A 19,087-nucleotide genomic window follows, 5' to 3' on the forward strand; every position below is an offset into this window, starting at 1 on the left:
TGTCATATCAGCACAGAAATTAATTTGACTTTATAGGCTTTTATTGCAAATGATGTGCGAACACCCTTAGGAGAGGAATTCTGGTCAGTTGATATCCTGGTTAACAGGGAATCGCCAAATGTCATGTTTGGCAAGGCTGACGTGCAATTTCAGGAAATTGGGTCACCAGAAAACATACTTGACACTAGAATCTCACTGAATATAACCCAATCGTTGATGGTTCAGAAGCACCTCTGGGTCTTGTGCTGTCTCAGAGACTAACACTTGACTCTTCCGGATGTCGGGGAATCATGATGGATTGTTTGGTCAGAGAGAGATGGGATGAATTCACAGGGACCATGATGGAGACTCTCACTGGCAGTAGGACGGGGATAATCACATGTCCTCCAGCAGTTGTGAAATAAATCCCACACGAAGTGAAAACAAAGCAGGAAAAAAGCTGAAACACTGAAACCTGACAGAAAAAGACCTTCTTCCTTTGGAGACCAGAGCGTCAGGCTATCCCAGAGGTCACACAGGCCCTTGCTTTGTAAGCAGGGCTGTGGCTCGCATAGCAGCCCTTTCCCAGGCTGCAGGGTGGAGGGGCTGAACTGGCAGGAAAAAGACCCTCCCAGCCTCACGGGTCTGAGATCACCTGTCCTGACCATGCGTGCCGCCCCAGTCATCCGTGCTTCCTTGGGCCCCTTTGATGTGATCGCCGTTGTCAACCCTGTTTGGTTTTTTAGCTCTTATTCACCCATGCTAAGGGGCTTCCCTAGTGGCTCAGACAGTAAAGAATCTGCCTGCAGTATGGGAGACTCAGCTTGAATCCCTGGGTCAGGAAAATATCTGGGAGAAGGGAAGAGCTACCCACTCCAGTATTCTTGCCTGGAGTATTCCATGGACAGAGGAGCCTGGAGAGCTACAGTCCATGGTGTCGCAGAGTCAGACATGACCGAGCCACTAACTACACCATGCTAGACACTCTGCCCCTCCCTGCCATCCTCCAAAACTTGTTTCAGGAAAGAACTTAATTTATTGCAATCACACTCTTTGCAGTTTGGAGAAACACATGTGAGTCTGCGTTTTCTTCTCGTGGTATTTGATTTTCATTTATTTATATGGCTGCACTGGCTCTTAGTTGCGCCTGCGGGATATTTCGTTGTAGCATGTGAAATCTTAGATGCAGTCTACGGGATCTAGTTCCCCAACCAGGGACCAAACTCAGTCCCCCTGCATTGGGTACTTGGAGTCTTAGCCAATGGATCACCAGTGAAGTCCCCGTATTTGCATTTTAATCCTCACCCTGAATTTTTTCTAAGAGAGCTATACCTCTTTTTTAGAATTATCAGAAACTAATCGGGAAAAGTAGTCTCTTTTTGCTCATCTAGGACTGTCGCTAAGTCAAATCCGACTCTTTGCGACTCCATGGACTGCAGGATGCCAGGCTTCCCTGTCTTTCACTGTCTCCCTGGATGTGGGCTAACAAATAATGTTTATCATCATTGTCATCATCACCATCACCACTCTAGACTTTCAAAGCTCTTCCATAAGCACCATCCCCTCCAGGACCCTACAGTGACATCTACAAGCTGTCAATCATATCACTTACTCTTAAGGCTTGCTATGGTCCTTGTATAAGATTTCAAAGATCCCTCCTAGCCCTAACATCCTGGGTTTACCAGTTCCATGGAACAGGCTCCTGTGATCTTCTTATTCTGTCTAATCCACAGCCATAACTATTTTCACATATTAACTCTTTGTTTTCTGTTTCATCTGCCAAGAGTTTTGCCAGAAAGTGTGGCATACTGCCAATCTTTAGGAGAGAAACCTTTTCAAAGACCCAGATGCTGGACAACATGCATTCCTTGGAATCACTCGGACGTGTGGTAAGTTCACCTGCTCTGAGTTGAGCCAAACCTCTTGGGGGAGCTAAGGGAATTCTAGGCATCACGCATGTTTGGTATGGTACATTGTTAACATGGAATGTTTATCCATAGCGGTACCATTCTGGGCAGCTGCTTTGAAATACGCACGACTTGTAGGTTCTGATCTTGGACAGCAGGTGGCGCTCTCGTTTTAGGATTCCAGCTCCTCGGTGAGGCGGTAATCACGGAAGATTTCAGGTGCATTTAAAAATTTATGCACTTTTCCCCCTCTGCCAAGCCAGAAATGTACTCCATTTTTTAGACTCAGGTTCATTTGCTTCCTACTGTGTTACTTCAATTGGGTAATAGTCAACCCGACTTCTCCCTTGGCTGTGTTATTTCCTTGAGCAGGGGATGAGATTTGATACTTGCCAGAGTTGGGAGTTAGGGGTAAGTGCAGGTCTGGGAGACGGTGAAGTGCTGTGTTTTCGTGCCGAGCTGGGTGTCCTCATGACAGTTCCAGGTGGCCTCGTGCAGACACCCTTGACTGTGTCCTGTTTGCCTGGGTGTGGAGCCTGTCTGCTCCCCTGGCTACAGCAAGGGAGCCCAGAGCCAAGAAAAGATTGCAGAAAGCTGAGTGGGAGTAGGTGGCAGGCAAGAGAGTGAGCTGGGGACAAATCCCAGGGGCACCCAGCTGGCCTCCCAGGGCATCATCATTCCCACTGTTGCTTGAGCTTGGCCTTTTGTCAGCGACCGAGCACTTATTCATTCAATCATTCCTGCAATCATTCATTCAGCAAGCGCAAGACCTCTTGTATTCCCAAAGTATGGTCTGCCCATGTATCAGACAGGGTCCAATCAGGAGACAAAAACCCATCAGTTATTTTGTTGTTGTTCATCGTTCATTCGCTAAGATGTGTCCTACTCTTTGCGACTCTATGGACTGCAGCACTCCAGGCTTCCCTGTCCTTCACTATCTCCCAGAGTTTGCTCAAACTCATGTTTTTTGAGTCGGTGATGCCATCCAACCATCTCGTCTTCTATTGTCCCCTTTTACTCCTGCCCTCCATCTCCTCCTGCTATTTTAAGAGAGAAAATTTATTCTAAAGAATTGTAAACTCTGCATATATTCTTAACAAGACAACCAGATAGATGAAAGAACACCAAAGTATCCTTCAGGGGTAGTGATGGGAGTGGCTGTCCCCTCCTCCCACCCCCGGGTCGGGGAGGGGGGCTGGAGTATCATTCCTGAAAGCTCAAACCTGCTGGGTCCCAGCTCTGAGAAGGCTCAGCTCAACAGGTGGAGGTCTCTGAGCCTGTCTGATGAGAACAGTGTTGTGAGTGTTAAAACTGCTAACTGGAGTTGGCCACTGCTGTAGACAGGCATTGATTGCCCCCACTGGGGTGAAGAAGTACAGCAGGGAATTTGATCAGAGAAACGGCTTCCTCCTCCTTCCTTGCTGGCTCCCTCTAGAGCCCCCACTGGCAGATCAGGGCCAGGGCACAAAAGTGATGATGAAACCATCATGGGGCTTTCCAGGTGACTCCGTGGTCAAGCATTTGCCTGCCAGGGCAGGAGCTGCAGGAGACTCAGTTTCGGTCTCTGGGTCAGAAAGATCCCCTGGAGGGGAAAATGGCAACCCACTCCATTATTCTTGCCTGAAAAATCCAAAGGCTAGAGGAACCTGGCAAGCTACAATCTGTGGGGTCGCAAAGAGTTGGACGTGACTGAATGACTGAGCAGGAAAAGTGAGCCATCACAGTCCCTGCCTCACAGGAAGGGGTAGTTTGTAGCTGAATCGCTACACACACACCGACCCAACTTCATTCCCATCCCCCTGGGCTCCACCCAGACGCCCAGCAGGACCCATTTCCTTTTATAGCCCCAGTGTGACATAAAATTTCACTGAACATAGCATAAATTTATTTCCTCTCTTTTGCTCGAAGATTCAAATACAATTTCCTTACTTCATCTTTTCACCTCCCTTCTATCATTACCTCCTCCTGTTTTCTTAGCCCAGGATTACTTTTCATCAAAATCAGATACAAGAGCCAGAAAAGTATGTCAAAGTGTCATCGTGGGTCTTTTGTTAAATGTAGATGGATGTGTTGAATTGAATTAATGCACTTTCATAGCAACTATGCTTTCAACAGCTTTCATTATGACGGTAATGTCTGTTGTCAGATCTAATCCATTTGACACATATCGGCGTTCCCATTCTTTGTTAAATGTTGACCTACGCATTTAAGAAAAAAATCAAGCAAAGTAGAGGTGGAAGGTACTGGGGAGGTTGAAGTCCAAAGGAGAGAAAATGGAATTGAATGGGGAATTATTTTGAAGATCGCTGGTTGTTGCTTTTCATCCAGGAGATGCAATTATCCAGGACAAGCAGCAATCAAACCTGTGCAGGGTGAAGGAAGGGTGAGGATTGCCATTCCCTTCTCCAGGGGATCTTGCAGGGGCTGAACCCAGGTCTCCCGCATTGCAGGCAGATTCTTTACCACTGAGCCAGCAGGGAAGATGGAGGTTGGGCAATATTTCTCCTGCTTTTTCCCATGTTTCACAGGCCAAAAATATGGAACCTCTATTTCCCCCTTCCCTGTCCAGAAGTGCTCTGCATACGCTTAACATCCCATCCAGTGAGAGGAGCTCACTTGAAGTTTGGAAAGTGGGAGGAAGACGCGAGCCATTTCATTTCTCGCTCTGGAAGCCACAGTTGTGGTCTCTGTGGACTGAGTTATCAGCAGTGTCCGCCCTGCCATTGGCATCAGCCTGCAGAGGTTCATCTGGGGAACCCGCAGCGACTCTCTGTAGCTTCCTGACTTGGGAAGACAGCAGCTCTTTGGTCTCTAACTGCAAACCTGAAAGCTATGGCAGTGCCCAGTGCCCGCTCCATCAGGCATCCAGTGTGGTTTTTTACAAAATTTTATTTTTTTACTGAAGTTAGTTACAAGTGTTCAGCAAAGGGATTTAGTTATATATATATATTTAGTTATATATATATACACACGCTTCCCTGGTGGCTCAGCAGTAAAGAATCTGTCTGCCAAGGCCCAGTGCCCGGGTTTGGAAGATCCCTGGGTTGGGAAGATCCCCTGGAGGAGGAAATGGCAACCCACTCCAGTATTCTTGCCTGGGAAATCCCATGGACAGAGGGGCTTGGCGGGCTACAGTTCATGGGGTCACAAACAAGTCGGATGCAACTTGACAACTAAACAAAAATGTATATAATACATATTCTTTTCCAGATTATTTTCCATTATAGGCTATCACTATATATATATTTAATTGGAAGATAATTGCTTTACAACCTTGTATTAGTTTCTGCTACACAACGATGTGAGTCAGCTACATCCGTCCCCTGCCTCTTGAGCCTCCCTCCCACCGCCCCAGCCCACCCCTCTAGGTCATCACAGAGCGCTGGGCTGAGCTGCTATATGGGGGAAGCCATCCAGCAGCTTCCCACTAGCTATCTATTTTACATATGTTGGTGTGCATATGTCAACGCTACTCTCTCAACTTCCCTCCCCTCCCTTTCCCCCATATCCCCAAGTCCATTCTCCACACCCGTATTCCTGCCCTATTCAGCAGTATCATCTTTCTAAATGCCATATATATGTCTTAATATGATATTTGCTTTCCTCCAAAGTTTTTATAAGCACCTTATTTCTTCTACTCAGTCCCTTCTTGCTTGATCCACTAGAGTGGTCTCTGTTTTCATGAGCAAACACATACTAATTCAGAGGTGTGAGGGGAGCACAGTCAAAAAGGCCCATTCCGTTATAAAGTCGTCTTCTCTGATGAGTTAGTCTTACCTCACTGTGTTTATCCGCTGGACAAGTCTCAAGAAGCTTGGGAGACTATGTTTGCTGCATTTCTTGATGACCAAATGTAGGTTCGGACAAATCTTGATAGCTTCAGAAACCTCTTGTTCCTGGTCCAGAATGAAAATGTCCTTCTAGTACCTTTAACGTGCAAGGGACAGCTGAGTTGAATTCCTGGAGGAAACAATTGTCTTTTTTTGCTGGTATGAGCCAGACAATCCAAATCAGAAGTGAGCAGAGGGTGCCCTCTTTCCTGTGGACGATGTTAACTCAGAATCGCTTTTCACGCAGTAAATCTGATTCAAGGCTTTTATGAAATGTGAAATTTAATATTCGTCCCCGGAATGAAGATTCATCTCTTTAGAAGCTGTTCACTCTCTCACTCAAGGTGTTAATACTCACGTGGGATGGATTGAGATGGCTCCATCAATTCTGTCTTCCCAGGGGTTCTTGATCCACAGGAAAAGAATGTAGTCCCTGAAACATTAAATCATTTTGAACAGTCCTTGTCACAGACTTTTTATCTTTGCTCTGTCTCCCACTACTATTTGTTCTTTTTTTCTAGTTTTAATCTGTCTTAAATATGCATTATATTATGAGTTCATAAACAGAAAGCAATTGTATAACTTGCAGAGGGTTCAATCAATGCTTTATTTTTATTTCCCATTCACAGTTGCTTGAAAAAGTTCTTTCCTTATAGATACTGAAAAGTAAAAGGATCAGTAGCATCACTGGCCAGGATAACAGTCTGGATGGATTACCCTAGTCCATCGTGTAAAGGAGAAAGGACCGTGCTGATCCACTCAGACCCAATCTGCAAACTCTGGCCATTTCTTTTGGGTAATGTATTGGGGTGAGACTCATTGATTGGTAATGCTCAGTATTTGCTTTTCTTGGGTGCTGTCACACAGCTGATCTTCTTGTTTGGTCATAATAATGCTGGGAGGTGGGAAAAGCAAGAAGGAGCATGCCCCTAGTTGACCACTTTGGAAAGACCCACTCTTTTCTCTGTGGCTGTGACAGCTGGGCCCCCCAGTTTGCCCAAGACAGGATTAGTGCAGAGCTTGTATTGCTCTCTTGGATGGGTCTTGATCATCCCTGGGACAATTAAAGAGTAAGACAGGAAGAAAACCCTGAAACCTTCAGGGAATTAGAAATAAAGCACATCTGGCTATTCTAAAAGTAAGAGAATGATTTTATCCTGTCACTTCAAGAGTTGGGATTCTGTAGAATTACCATGTGGCCCAACAAGCCCACTTCTGGGCATATATCTGGACAAAACTATAATTCAAGGATACATGCACCCCTATGTTCATCAGTATCAGTCAGTTCAGTCGCTCAGTCGTGTCCGACTCTTTGCAACCCCACAGACTGCAGCACACCAGGCTTCCCTGTCCATCACCAACTCCCAGAGCCTGCTCAAACTCAAGTCCATCAAGTCGGTGATGCCTTCCAACCATCTCGTCCTCTGTCATCCCCTTCTCCTCCCACCTTCAATATTTCCCAGCATCAGGGTCTTTTCCGATGAGTTGGGTCTTTGCATCAGGTGGCCAAAGTATTGGAGCTTCAGCTTCAGCATCAGTCCTTCCAATGAATATTCAGGACTGATTTCCTTTAGAATTGACTGGTTGGATCTCCTTGCAGTCCAAGGGACTCTCAAGAGTCTTCTCCAACACCACAGTTCAAAAGCATCAATTCTTTGGCACTCAGCTTTCTTTGCAGTCCAACCCTTACATCCATATGTGACTACTGGAAAAGCCATAGCTTTGATTAGATGGACCTTTGTTGGCAAAGTAATGTCTCTGCTTTTTAATATGCTGTCTAGGTTGTTCATAGCTTTTCTTCCAAGGAGCAAGCATCTTTTAATTTCACGGCTGCAGTCACCATTTGTAGTGATTCTGGAACCTCCAAGATAAAGTCAGCCACTGTTTCCCATCTCTTTGCCATGAAGTGGTGGGACCAGATTACATGATATTTGTTTTTTGAATACTGAGTTTTAAGCCAACTTTTTCACTCTCCTCTTTCACTTTCATCAAGAGACTCTTTAGTTCTACGCTTTCTCCTATAAGGGTGGTGTCATCTGCCTATCTGAGGTTATTGATATTTCTCCTGGCAAGCTTGATTCCAGCTTGTGATTCATCCAGCCCAGTGTTTCTCAGATGGACTCTGCATATAAGTTAAATAACCAGGGTTATAGTATACAGCCTTGATGTATAGTTCCATCATTTCCCAATTTGGAACAAACCTGTTGTTCCATGTCCAATTCTAACTGTTGCTTCTTGACCTGCATACAGATTTCTCAGGAGGCAGATCAGGTGGTCTGGTACTACCATCTCTTGAAGAATTTTCCAGTTTATTGTGATCCACACAGTCAAAGGCTTTGGTATAGTCAATAAAACAAAAGTAGATGTTTTCCTGGAACTCTCTTTTTCGATGATCCAGTGGATGTTGGCAATTTGATCTCTGGTTCCTCTGCCTTTTCTAAAACCAGTTTGAACATCTGGAAGTTTACAGTTCACTTACTGTTGAAGTCTGACTTGGGGAATTTTGAGCATTACTTTGCTAGTGTGTGAGATGAGTGCAATTATACAGTAGTTTGAACATTCTTTGACATTGCCTTTCTTTGGGATTAGAATGAAAACTGACCTTTTCCAGCCCTATGGCCATGGCTGAGTTTTCCAAATTTGCTGGCATATTGAGTGCAACACTTTCACAGCATCATCTTTCAGGATTTGAAACAGCTCAATTGGAATTCCATCACCTCCACTAGCTTTGTTTATAGTGATGCTTCCTAAGGCCCACTTGACTTCACATTCCAGGATGTCTGGCTCTAGGTAAGTGATCACACCATCGTGGTTATCTAGGTCATGAAGATCTTTTTTGTACAGTTCTTCTGTGTATCCTTGCCACCTCTTCTTAATATCTTCTGCTTCTGTTAGATCCATTCCATTTCTGTCCTTTATTGACACCATCTTTGCTTGAAATATTCCCTAGGTATCTCTAATTTTCTTGACGCGATCTCTAGTCTTTCCCATTCTATTGTTTTTCCTCTATTTCTTTGCACTGATCACTGAGGAAGGCTTTCTTATCTCTCCTTGCTATTCTTTGGAACTCTACATTCAAATGGGTATATCTTTCCTTTTCTCCTTTACCTTTAGCTTCTCTTATTTTTGCTTTTTGCATTTCTTTTTCTTGGAGATGGTCTTGATCGCTGCCTCCTGTACAAAGTCACGAACCTCCATCCATGCCTCTTCAGGCATTCTATCAGATCTAATCCCTTGAATCTATCTGTCACTTCCACTGTATAATCATAAGGGGTTTGATTTAGGTCATACCTGAATGGTCTAGTGGTTTCCCTACTTTCTTCAATCTAAGTTTGAATTTGGCAATGAGGAGTTCACGATCTGAGCCACAGTCAGCTTTCATCTTGTTTTTGCTGACTGTATAGAGCTTCTCCATCTTCAGCTGCAAGAATATAATCAATCTGATTTTGGTGTTGACCACCTGGTGATGTCCATGTGTTGAGTCATCTCTTGTGTTGCTGGAAGAGGGTGTTTGCTATGACCAGTGCATTCTCTTGGCAGAACTCTGTTAGCCTTTGCCCTGCTTCATTCCGTACTCCAAGGCCAAACTTGCCTGTTACTCCAGGTATCTCTTGACTTCATAATTGTGCATTCCAGTCCCCTGTGATAAAAAGGACATCTTTCTTGGGTGTCAGCTCTAGAAGGTCTTATAGGTCTTCATTGAACCAGTTCAACTTCAGCTTCTTCAGTGTTGCTGGTTGGTATATAGACTTGGATTACCATGATATTGAATGGTTTGCCTTGGAAATGAACAGAGATCATTCTATTGTTTTTGAGATTGCACCCAAGCACTGCATTTCAGACTCTTTTGTTGACTATGAGGGCTACACCATTTCTTCTAAGGGATTCTTGCCCACAGTAGTAGCTATAACAGTCATATTTTCATAGCAGCTCTATTTATAATACCCAAGACATGGAAACAGCCTAAATGTTCATTGACAGATGAATGTATAAAGAATATATATACATAGTATATATGGAATATATATTTGTATATATACAATGCATATGTATATATGGAATATATATAGTATATATGGAATATATGTATACAGCGGAATACTGAAAGTGAAAGTGTTAGTCACTCATTCATCTCTGACTCTTTTGTGACTCCATGGACTGTAGCCTGCCAGGATCCTCTGTCCATTGAATTCTCCAGGCAGGAGTGGGTTGCCATTTCCTTCTCCAAGGGATCTTCCAGAACCAGGGATAAAACCTGGATCTCTTGAATTAAAGGCAGATTCTTCACTGTCTGAGCAACAAGGGAGGCCCTGGAATATTACTCATCCATAAAAACAATGAAATAATGTCATTTGCAGCAACGTGGATAGACCTAGAGATGATCATACTAAGTGAAGTGAGTCAGAAACAAAAAGACAAATACCATCTGGTATCATTTGTATGTGGAATCTAAAATATGATACAAATGAACTTATCTATGAAACCGACTCATTGACACAGAGAACAGACTTTCAGTTGCCAAGGGAGAGGAAGGGGATGATTTGGGAGTTTGAGGTTAGCAGATGCAAACTATTACACATAGGATGGATAAACAGCAAGCTCCTACTGCATAGCAGGGGCAACTATAATGAATACCCTTTAATAGAAGACTTGGGATTCTATTTGATTATTGACTCTAGCTGGCCATCCAAGCCCATGAAAAAGGGCCACAAGCACCCAAGGCACGATGAGCCTGCGTGCATGTTGGTGGGCTGACACAGATACCCTAGAACTCTCTTTCTCTGAGAGCCTTGTCTGATCTTGACTAGACTGGAAGAGACTTAGACAGAAAATATAAGCCAGAGAGCAACACCCAACCCATGTCTATCCCGCTTGGCAATTCAGCGCCAAGCAAGCTGACCAGGACACTGTGTAGTCACTTCTGATCCCCAGCCAATGTTCCCAGGCATGACTTCTGCATGGGGAGGGAAAGACACAGCCCTCCTATGAAGCAGAGTCCCCCACGTTTCACAACCCCACCCCCATACTTTCTCCAGGGGCATCGCTTCAGCCTAACACACACATGGATCCACAGTGTAACTGCATACTCCTGGGTTTGGGAAGACCAAGGGAGAACTGGCCTCAGGGAAGACTGGATGCAGTGATGCAAATAATGTCATCTCTCTCTCTCTCCAGCCTGTCTTTGCTTATTTTGGTAGATTGCCTTGCTCTTTCGAATTGTGTTGTTGCAGAAGACTCTTGAGAGTTCCTTGGACTGCAAGGAGATCAATCCAGTCAATCTTAAAGGAAATCAACCCTGAATATTCATTGGAAGGACTGATGCTGAAGCTGAAACTCCAATTCTTTGGGGCCACCTGATGTGAAGAGCTGACTCATTGGAATAGACCCTGATTTGGGGAAAGATTGAGGGCAGGAGGAGAAGTGGGTGAAAGAGGATGAGATTGTTGGATGGCATCACTGACTCAATGAACATGAATCTGAGCAAACGCCGGGAGATGGTGGAGGACAGGGAGCCTGGCGTGTTGCAGTCCATAGGATTGCCAAGAGTCAGACCCTGTGACTAAACAACAACAACTTGTTCTTTACTTTCTAATGTAAACAATTTATATCCGCCAGCTAAAACCAGGCTTACATCGTGTCAGTGCAGCAACCCCAGAGGAAAGGTGTGTCTTCCTCCTGCCAAGGCTCCCTCACTGGCCTGGTGTGGGTGACTGGCCCACTGCTGTGACCAGCCACTGGGACAGGGCTGGTTCTCTGCGTCCCAGGCAGGTCTCGGAAACCAGGATCAGTAGCTCCACCAGACGCAAGAGCTGAGACAAGTGGCTCTACAGAGGAAAGTTCCCACACTGTCTATGGTGCTGACTGCTTTGAAGAGTCAGCACATCATTTGCGCAGCAAATTCCTCCTCCTGCAGATAAAGGAAACAATGAGAGTGAATATTTGACCCCATACCCACACATCTCTGCAGGGCTTCCCTGGTGACTCAGCAGTAAAGAATCCACCTGCAATGCAGAAGACACAGGAGATGTGGGTTCAATCCCTGGGTCAGGAAGATCCCCTGGAGGAGGGCATGGTGACCCACTCCAGTATTCTTGCCCGGAGAATCCCAGGGACAGAGGAGCCTGGTGGGCTACAGTTCATAGGGTTGCAAAGAGTCGGACACGACTGAAGCGACTGAGCAGGCACACACGCATCTCATATCCCTGCAGGACTCCCCGCAGGCGAGTTCTCCTGGGGTGAGCAGCAGAATTCAGTGGAATGCAGTTCAGAAGTCATCCTCGTTGGCAGACGCGTGCAGGGCAGCAGTCCCTGTGGCTGTCTCAGCCCTTGGTATTATGTCTGGCTTGAGCCAACACTATCTGTCATTCAGTTTCAAGAACATCTGACACACCTTTTCACGCTGAGAGCTAATTGCCCTATTTTCCAACCTGAAACTGTCCCTCTTGTGATATTTTTCCAATCGCAGTGATCTATTTGTCTAGCCAGCAAGCACTGCCAAACCAGAGCTATTCTGGAGGGTGGCTGGGGTGGCGAGCAGGAGAATTATTCAGCCACACAGTAAACAAAGGGATATTCTCTCTGAATCAGAAGTTCCAAAGCAATAGCATCATTTCTTTAACCACACATATAAGATAATAAAAATGGCTTGCCATCCATTTTTAATCTTCATGAAATGAAGACACTCAATCATGAAAGTCACGCAGGAGCTGCTTACTTCAAACAAGGCAATGAATACATTACAAAAGTAATTAAGTGAGAACCCAGGTGAAATAGAACAGTATTCTATACCAACAGTTCTCTGTAATCAGATAAAAACAAAACAATCCATAGGTTAGACACAGGAGGTCACAGTAAAAACCAAGGCCATCAGTATGTAAAGATAAATAAGGTCCGTTGTAGAACAGATAGAGCTCAAATTTCTAATACCTCTCATCATGTTAGTTTTACTCTTTAGGACAGAGGAAACAGTAAGGACTCACTTTAACCTGTACTATGATTTATTATCTTATTACTAGCAGTAATTGATCACTTGCTATGTATAAAGCATTCTGGCAAGAAGTAGCCAACTAAAAGCCAACTAAGTCACTTCGTGTCCAACTCTTTGCAACCCTATGGACTGTGGCCTGCCAGGCTCCTCTGCCCATGGGATTCTCCAGGCAAGAATACTGGTGTGGGTTGCCATTTCCGTCTCTAGGGGATCTTCCTGACCCAGGGATCAAAACCGGGTCTCTTACATCTCCTGCATTGGCAGGTGGGTTTTTTCTATTTTTTTTTTTTTTTTACTACTAGCACCACCTGGGAAGTTCCAGTGGAAGAGGATAAACTGGAGCATGGAAAGTAGCCCGTAAGCTGATGAGAGCTGGGTGTTTTGTTTGTTGGCTAGGGCTGCCATAACCAAGCATCTCAGACTTGGGGACTTAAACAATAGACACAGATGGTCACAGTTTGGGAGGCTGGAAACCTGAGATCAAGGTGTTACCAGGGTGGGTTTTGCCTGAGGCTTCTCTCCTTGACTTGATGGTGGCTGTCTTCTTCCTGTCTTCACTAGGTCTTTTCTGTGTGTGTGTGTGTGTGTGTGCATCTTAATCTCCTCTTCATACAAAGACACCAGTCACATTATTAATATATTGGGGAACACCCTAATACCTCACTTTACCTTGATCACCCCTTCAAAAGCCCTGTCTCCAAACACAGTCGCATTATATGGTACCAGGAGTTAGGACTATAAGCTGTGAATTTGTGGGGCTGCTGCTGCTGCTGCTAAGTCGCTTCAGTCATGTCCGACTCTGTGTGACCCCATAGACGGAAACCCACCAGGCTCCCCTGTCCCTGGGATTCTCCAGGCAAGAACACTGGAGTGGGTTGCCATTTCCTTCTCCAATGCATGAAAGTGAAAAGTGAAAGTGAAGTCCCTCGGTCGTGTCCGACTCTTAGCGACCCCAGGGACTGCAGCCTACCAGGCTCCTCCATCCATGGGATTTTCTAGGCAAGAGTACTGGAGTGGCTTGCCATTGCCTTCTCCAGAATTTGTGGGGAGAGGGGCACAATTCAGTCCATAACAGGGATACTAAGGGCTTGAATGAAGATGGTTTCCGTGGGCGTGGAGAAGAAAGACACCCGAAGCCATCATGAAAGCAGAACTAACAACTCTCAGCGAAAGGCTGGGTGTTTGGGTGAGGGAGAAGATGCCCATGGAGACTGCATTTCCTAAAAGGTAAGGACAAAGAGGAAGGAAGAGAAAGGATGAACCTGATGACCACAGATGAAAGTTTTGCTTTGGTTTTTCGGTTTCTATTTGTATAGAGGAGAGTTTGACACAAAAGGGAGACTAAAGGGAAGGAAAGGAAGCTGGAGACAAAGAAACCAAAGATGGTCTCAAGTGGACAGAAGAAGAAACAGGCCAGAGGACTCACTCTGTGCATTTGGGAGGGCTCACGTTTTCCTCTTAGTTAAAATGATAATGCTTAGAGAGAACAAGTGATTGGGAAGACACGTGAAAATGCCGAACATGGAAAACAAGGGATTCTCCCATTCCCAAGGGAAGTCTCAGTTTTCTTGGTAAAGCTCGAGACATGATGTGGTAGGAACATCCGGGTTAAGGAACTCAAGTTTCGTGTTTGGGAGTCAAAAAAGGTGTTGGGGTCCCAGCTGTGCTGTGGGATCCTGAGCTTCCCCTCCCCCAGAGGCTGTTTTTCTAGAAGAGGAAGTCCCCCTCCCTGAGCTTCACCTGAGATATGAATGTACAAGCATCCTGCAAACTAGAAAATCCTCTGAACTCGTGGGCTGTTAGCCATTGTTTTCCTTATTTATTATGTGAGTGGGACGATGACCCACAAAGCAGACTCTTCAGAACCGTCCTGGATCTAAATGATTCTCAACCTTCAGATGTCCCGGCGCCCGCTCCTCAGACCAGACTGAGCTGAAATAGACCTACTTTCCCCTGTTCCCCAGAGCTTCCCACCTTGACCTTGGGACCTTGAACTTGGTACTTTCCAAACACGATTTACTGAAGCATCTCACCACAGTGTCCAGAATAATTTAGTGCCCACCCAGAGAGATAACATGAAGCTAGCTGCTGGCACTTCATAAATTACTTCTGTTTCTTGCATTTTTTATATCAGGATGTCATATTCTCTTCTAATCTCATATATCACTTCGGGACACAATGTCACTCTCGAATTTTTGAAATATTGTAGAAAAGATCTTTGCTTTTTTGATACATATCAACAACTCTTATTATTTAAAAACTGCCACTATTACTTTTGGATCGATGAACAGGTTGGTTTCCCAAAAAAGTTCAATGTTTTCCCCAAGATAAAAATGTTCTATTATAAAAATGATGTACATTGGTTAGATTTCTAGGTCAACCAACAAATGTCTATATAATCTTAAAAAAGAACGGACACCACAGCCTTGAAACACCCCGTTCAAGCCACAGGAAAGCATTTTGTCTACTGGCTTCCTCAGAACAGAGAGAATATTCTTTCTCAGAAACACACATCTCAGGGCTCCTCTGGGACGGGCCTTGACTTCAGCCAATCAGGAGTGGAGTGATGTAAGACCTCCCAGAAACTCCAGGACTGACAGGAAGAAGGATCAATCAATACCTGAATAAGGGAGAAACTAGATTATTTTCTAATTAATTTAATTTATTTATTGAAATAAATAGGTAGAGGCAATGGTATGAGGAGAAGGCATCAAAGATTTGAAGATGTAGATTTGAGGAGTTCGTTTTCCTTTTTACCAAAAATTCAGGTAGGATTTCTCATTTTTGGGTCTTTTAGACTCTCATTGAAAAATCCATTAATAGTATATGTGACTACTAGCTGTATACAAGTCACTCTGCTAGGCTCTGTGGGGAGTACAGAGAAACATAGAATATGATAACAACCTTTGAGGTGTTTATAACTTAGTTGTGTTTATTCTGTCACATAGAATAAAAAAAGAAAAGAAAAACTAGAACAGACAAAGCCATCGTATTATGTTCCAAATAATCCTGGAAGAATCACTGTAGTCTGGGGTCGTGGGGGAGACTTTGGACTTGAGCCGGATCTTGAGAAAGAGGTAAGGTCTAGACCGTGGTAAAGGATGTTTTATGCTTCACAGAACGGGAAAAGCAGAGCGATCTGCTGTGAAAACTCATCAGAGACCTCACTGGGGACGGCCCCATGCTGACCCCTCCCCTCCAGCCCCCTTGGGCTCACTGAGTCTCCTCTGCCTCCATCACACTGCTTCTCTCTCTCTGTGATCTTCTGGCCAGTGAATCTAAACGGGGTTTTTCTTCAATTTTTAGCCGTGCGTCTTGGTTGACTGGAGTTCTCTTTATGCCCCAACTATCAAGATTTAGGGCAGGGAGATAAAGGGGTAGCAGAGGATGAGATGGTTGGATAGCATCACTGACTCAATGAACATGAGTTGGAACAAACTCCAGGAGAGACAGTGAAGGACGGGGAAGCCTGGCGTGCTGAAGTCCATGGGGTTGCAAAGAGTCGGACATGACTTGGCAGCTAAGCAACAGTAACAATCAATATCCTGGAACATATTGGTAAAGTTGTCATATGGGAAGATTGGAAGCCACCAAATGGTGTTTCAAGCACTTGCTCAGGGAGCCAGGGCTATTAAATCCTGCCCATCATACCAACTCCCTCCTAAGTCTCTGAGGTTCAAGGACTATGATTAGTATGTCAAAGGCTAAGGGATATTTGCACTGCCTCTTTTTTAATTAACTAATTTAGTTCTTTGGTTGCATTAGTTGGATCTTAGTTGTGGCATGCAGGATTTTTCACTGCAGCATATGGGATCTAGTTCCCTGACCAGGGATTGTACCCAGGCCCTCTGCATTGGGAGCACAGAAATTTTGACCACTGGACTGCTAGGAAAGTCCCTGCCTTTAGTTTTGACCCAAATCCCCATGCAGAACTTCATCAGACTCAGCCAGATCCTGGCAAAGACTCAGTTGTCCAGGACTGAGGTCTAAGTAGTCGCATTTCTCTCTGTCCAAACCTAAATTTCAGATTATACTGCTCCACCAAGAAAAGCCATATTTACACCCCAGATGGATAAGAACCAGCACAGAGTCCTAAAATTTCCTTGTAACAGTGGCTGCTTATCTGTAAGCTCGACCCACCTAACAAGGCAGCTGGATCCACTGATCCGGCTCCTTTTCTCCTTGACTGTGGAGTAACGCAGGGAGACACCTCTCCCCTAAAAAGTCTCAAGGGTGACCCTCGTTTCTGACCCCAAGTTAGAATACATCAGACGTCAAAGGCATAAAAACCAAATCACATGGGCTTCCCTTCGAGTGAATGTTATTTATGGAAAAGAATAAATGATGTGAAAATCTAGGGGCTACATAGCCCAGGGAAAGAGGTGAGATATTCTGAGTTTATATTTGTGAACAATCAGAATGCTTCAGATTAGAATAAATAAGAAGTTTTTTTCGTAAGCAAGTTGGGGAGGGGAATTCTGGAGATGCCCTTGAATATCAGGGCTCCTGCAGCGGCACTGGACTTGGCGATGTCCTTTGGGCCATCTGAACATGGACACTGGGGTCAGCCCCCGGCTGGAAATGCCCACCTTCTCCCCTCCATCCTCTCCACCCCCCTCATCAGGCCTCTATCACGACTCAGCATCTCTGACATCACCTAAAATGTTACACAGTAAAAGGCCCCAGAGAGTTGTTCACGAACTCATAAATCTATCAACCAATTCAGAAAATAAGGCTACAAGTCATGTCATTCTAGGGGAACAAGGAATGATGGGTCATTAGTCTCAAAAGCAAGGACAAAGAAGGTTTCAGCCAAACTTGACTTCCTGCTACTTAAAAAAAGCAACAACCAGGGAGGCTCCCTGTCGTTTTCACAAGCCCCTGTGTAGTCCTGGGCTCCACTCCCTAGAAAATGAACTGGGTCTTCAGCCCAGGTTGTGATCAGCGTGCCAGCACTGGCCTCCTTGAGGGCCAAGCAGAGGAGCTTGGTGGAGGCTTAAGGCAAAGTGGCTTTCTTCCTTCTCAGAGCCAGATGCTCATCTCAAAGGGCCTTGGCAAGCAGACGCCAAACACACACCCTCTCTGAGCCTCCTCCAAAGCCACACTTCCCTTAACTTCCCACGTCTACTCCACTATTGTCCACCATTGTCCGTTCCCTACTTCCCTCAGCAACCTCAGCCTGACAGCTCATGCCTCTCGATGTGGGGGGAGCTCCTCCCCATACCACAGGCCACCGTGGTCAGGTCAGAGGGTCATGAGAAAGCTACACATAATTAGTCTCCAACACACATGCATACACGTATCCCCATACATAAGCAGACACATTTGGAGAAGGGAATGGCAACCCACTCCAGTATTCTTGCCGGAGAATCCCATGGACAGAGGAGCCTGGTGGGCTACAGTCCATGGGATCACCAAGTGTCAGACGTGATTTTTGAAAGACTATCACACATATGTACATACACACACACATGCATACATGTGTACACATACACACACACGTGAATTATTCTTAAAAATCTTTAGAAGGCTTTCTTTCAGAACCAGACTCCTTCCTCTCTATGCCAGCATTTCCTGTCTGAGTTTACAGTCAATGGTGCCACAGTCAAACACTATAAATAATAGTCCCCACCTAAATGACATCTGCTGGAAAGTTCCTTCTTTATGGGTTTCAGAACACAGGGTTGGGGTGAGGGGAGGGTGAGAGATGGATTCCAGCTCCTCAAACATCACTCTATTGATTTATGGATGGAAAAACATGGAATCTGTCAAGGCAAACAGCACTCTGTTAAATGCAAAATGTAATACCAGCTGTGGTGGCCACCGCTGCCAATACATATATTTCAGGAAGTCAATTTACTTTTAAATGGAATTTTAACATTGGTGAAAGGAGTTGCGCCGGAACCCTTATTTATATGAAAACTGTCTTCAGCAGAAAGGAACAATGCACAGGCTTCCAGTCTGCAGAGACAGAAGCTACACAAACTTCAGGAGACATGTTTGTTTCCTCAATCATTTATGACTGTTTATCTGCAGACGCAGTGGGCCAGGCTGGAGAAGGAGGCTAGGGAGGGAGGGGGGCTGGGAGAGTCCACGGTGCAGGCCTGCCAGCTTGCCAGCTCCTGGAGCTCTGTGATGGGTATGTGTGGCCCCTCTCTCTGGGACTTGGGGAGCTACCTTCTTCAGGAGCAAGGGGGAAGGTGGCTACAGCAAAGCCACATAATCCTGTTGAAGGCTTGTGTAGAATGGAGGTCCATTCACTACATCAACTCTGAATGAGAGCTGTATGATCATGAGCCTGTTGCTTAACCTCTCTGGGCTCGGTTTTTTCATCTGTAAAGTGGAGACAGCAACCCTTACCTGTTGTGATCTTGCGAGAATTC

General features: G+C 45.1%; 1 protein-coding gene across 2 annotated transcripts in view; it reads left to right on the forward strand.

Moving 5' to 3' along the window:
• LRRC30 (leucine rich repeat containing 30) overlaps positions 1–18,770 on the forward strand; it is a 53,314-nt gene extending 34,544 nt beyond the window's left edge. The window contains exons 2-3 of one of the 2 annotated variants that reach the window (XR_008684683.2): positions 1,764–1,868; positions 6,373–18,770. The gene's annotated coding sequence lies outside the window, so the exon portion shown is untranslated. The remainder of the gene's footprint in view (positions 1–1,763; positions 1,869–6,372) is intronic. The other variant, XR_016036727.1, reaches the window with a different exon arrangement.
• Positions 18,771–19,087: the final 317 nt, after the last annotated feature.

The sequence above is a fragment of the Moschus berezovskii genome, chromosome 28 (genome assembly GCF_049115385.1).
Source record: "Moschus berezovskii isolate FMDL1 chromosome 28, NW_MosBer_1.0, whole genome shotgun sequence".
NCBI lineage: Eukaryota > Metazoa > Chordata > Mammalia > Artiodactyla > Moschidae > Moschus > Moschus berezovskii.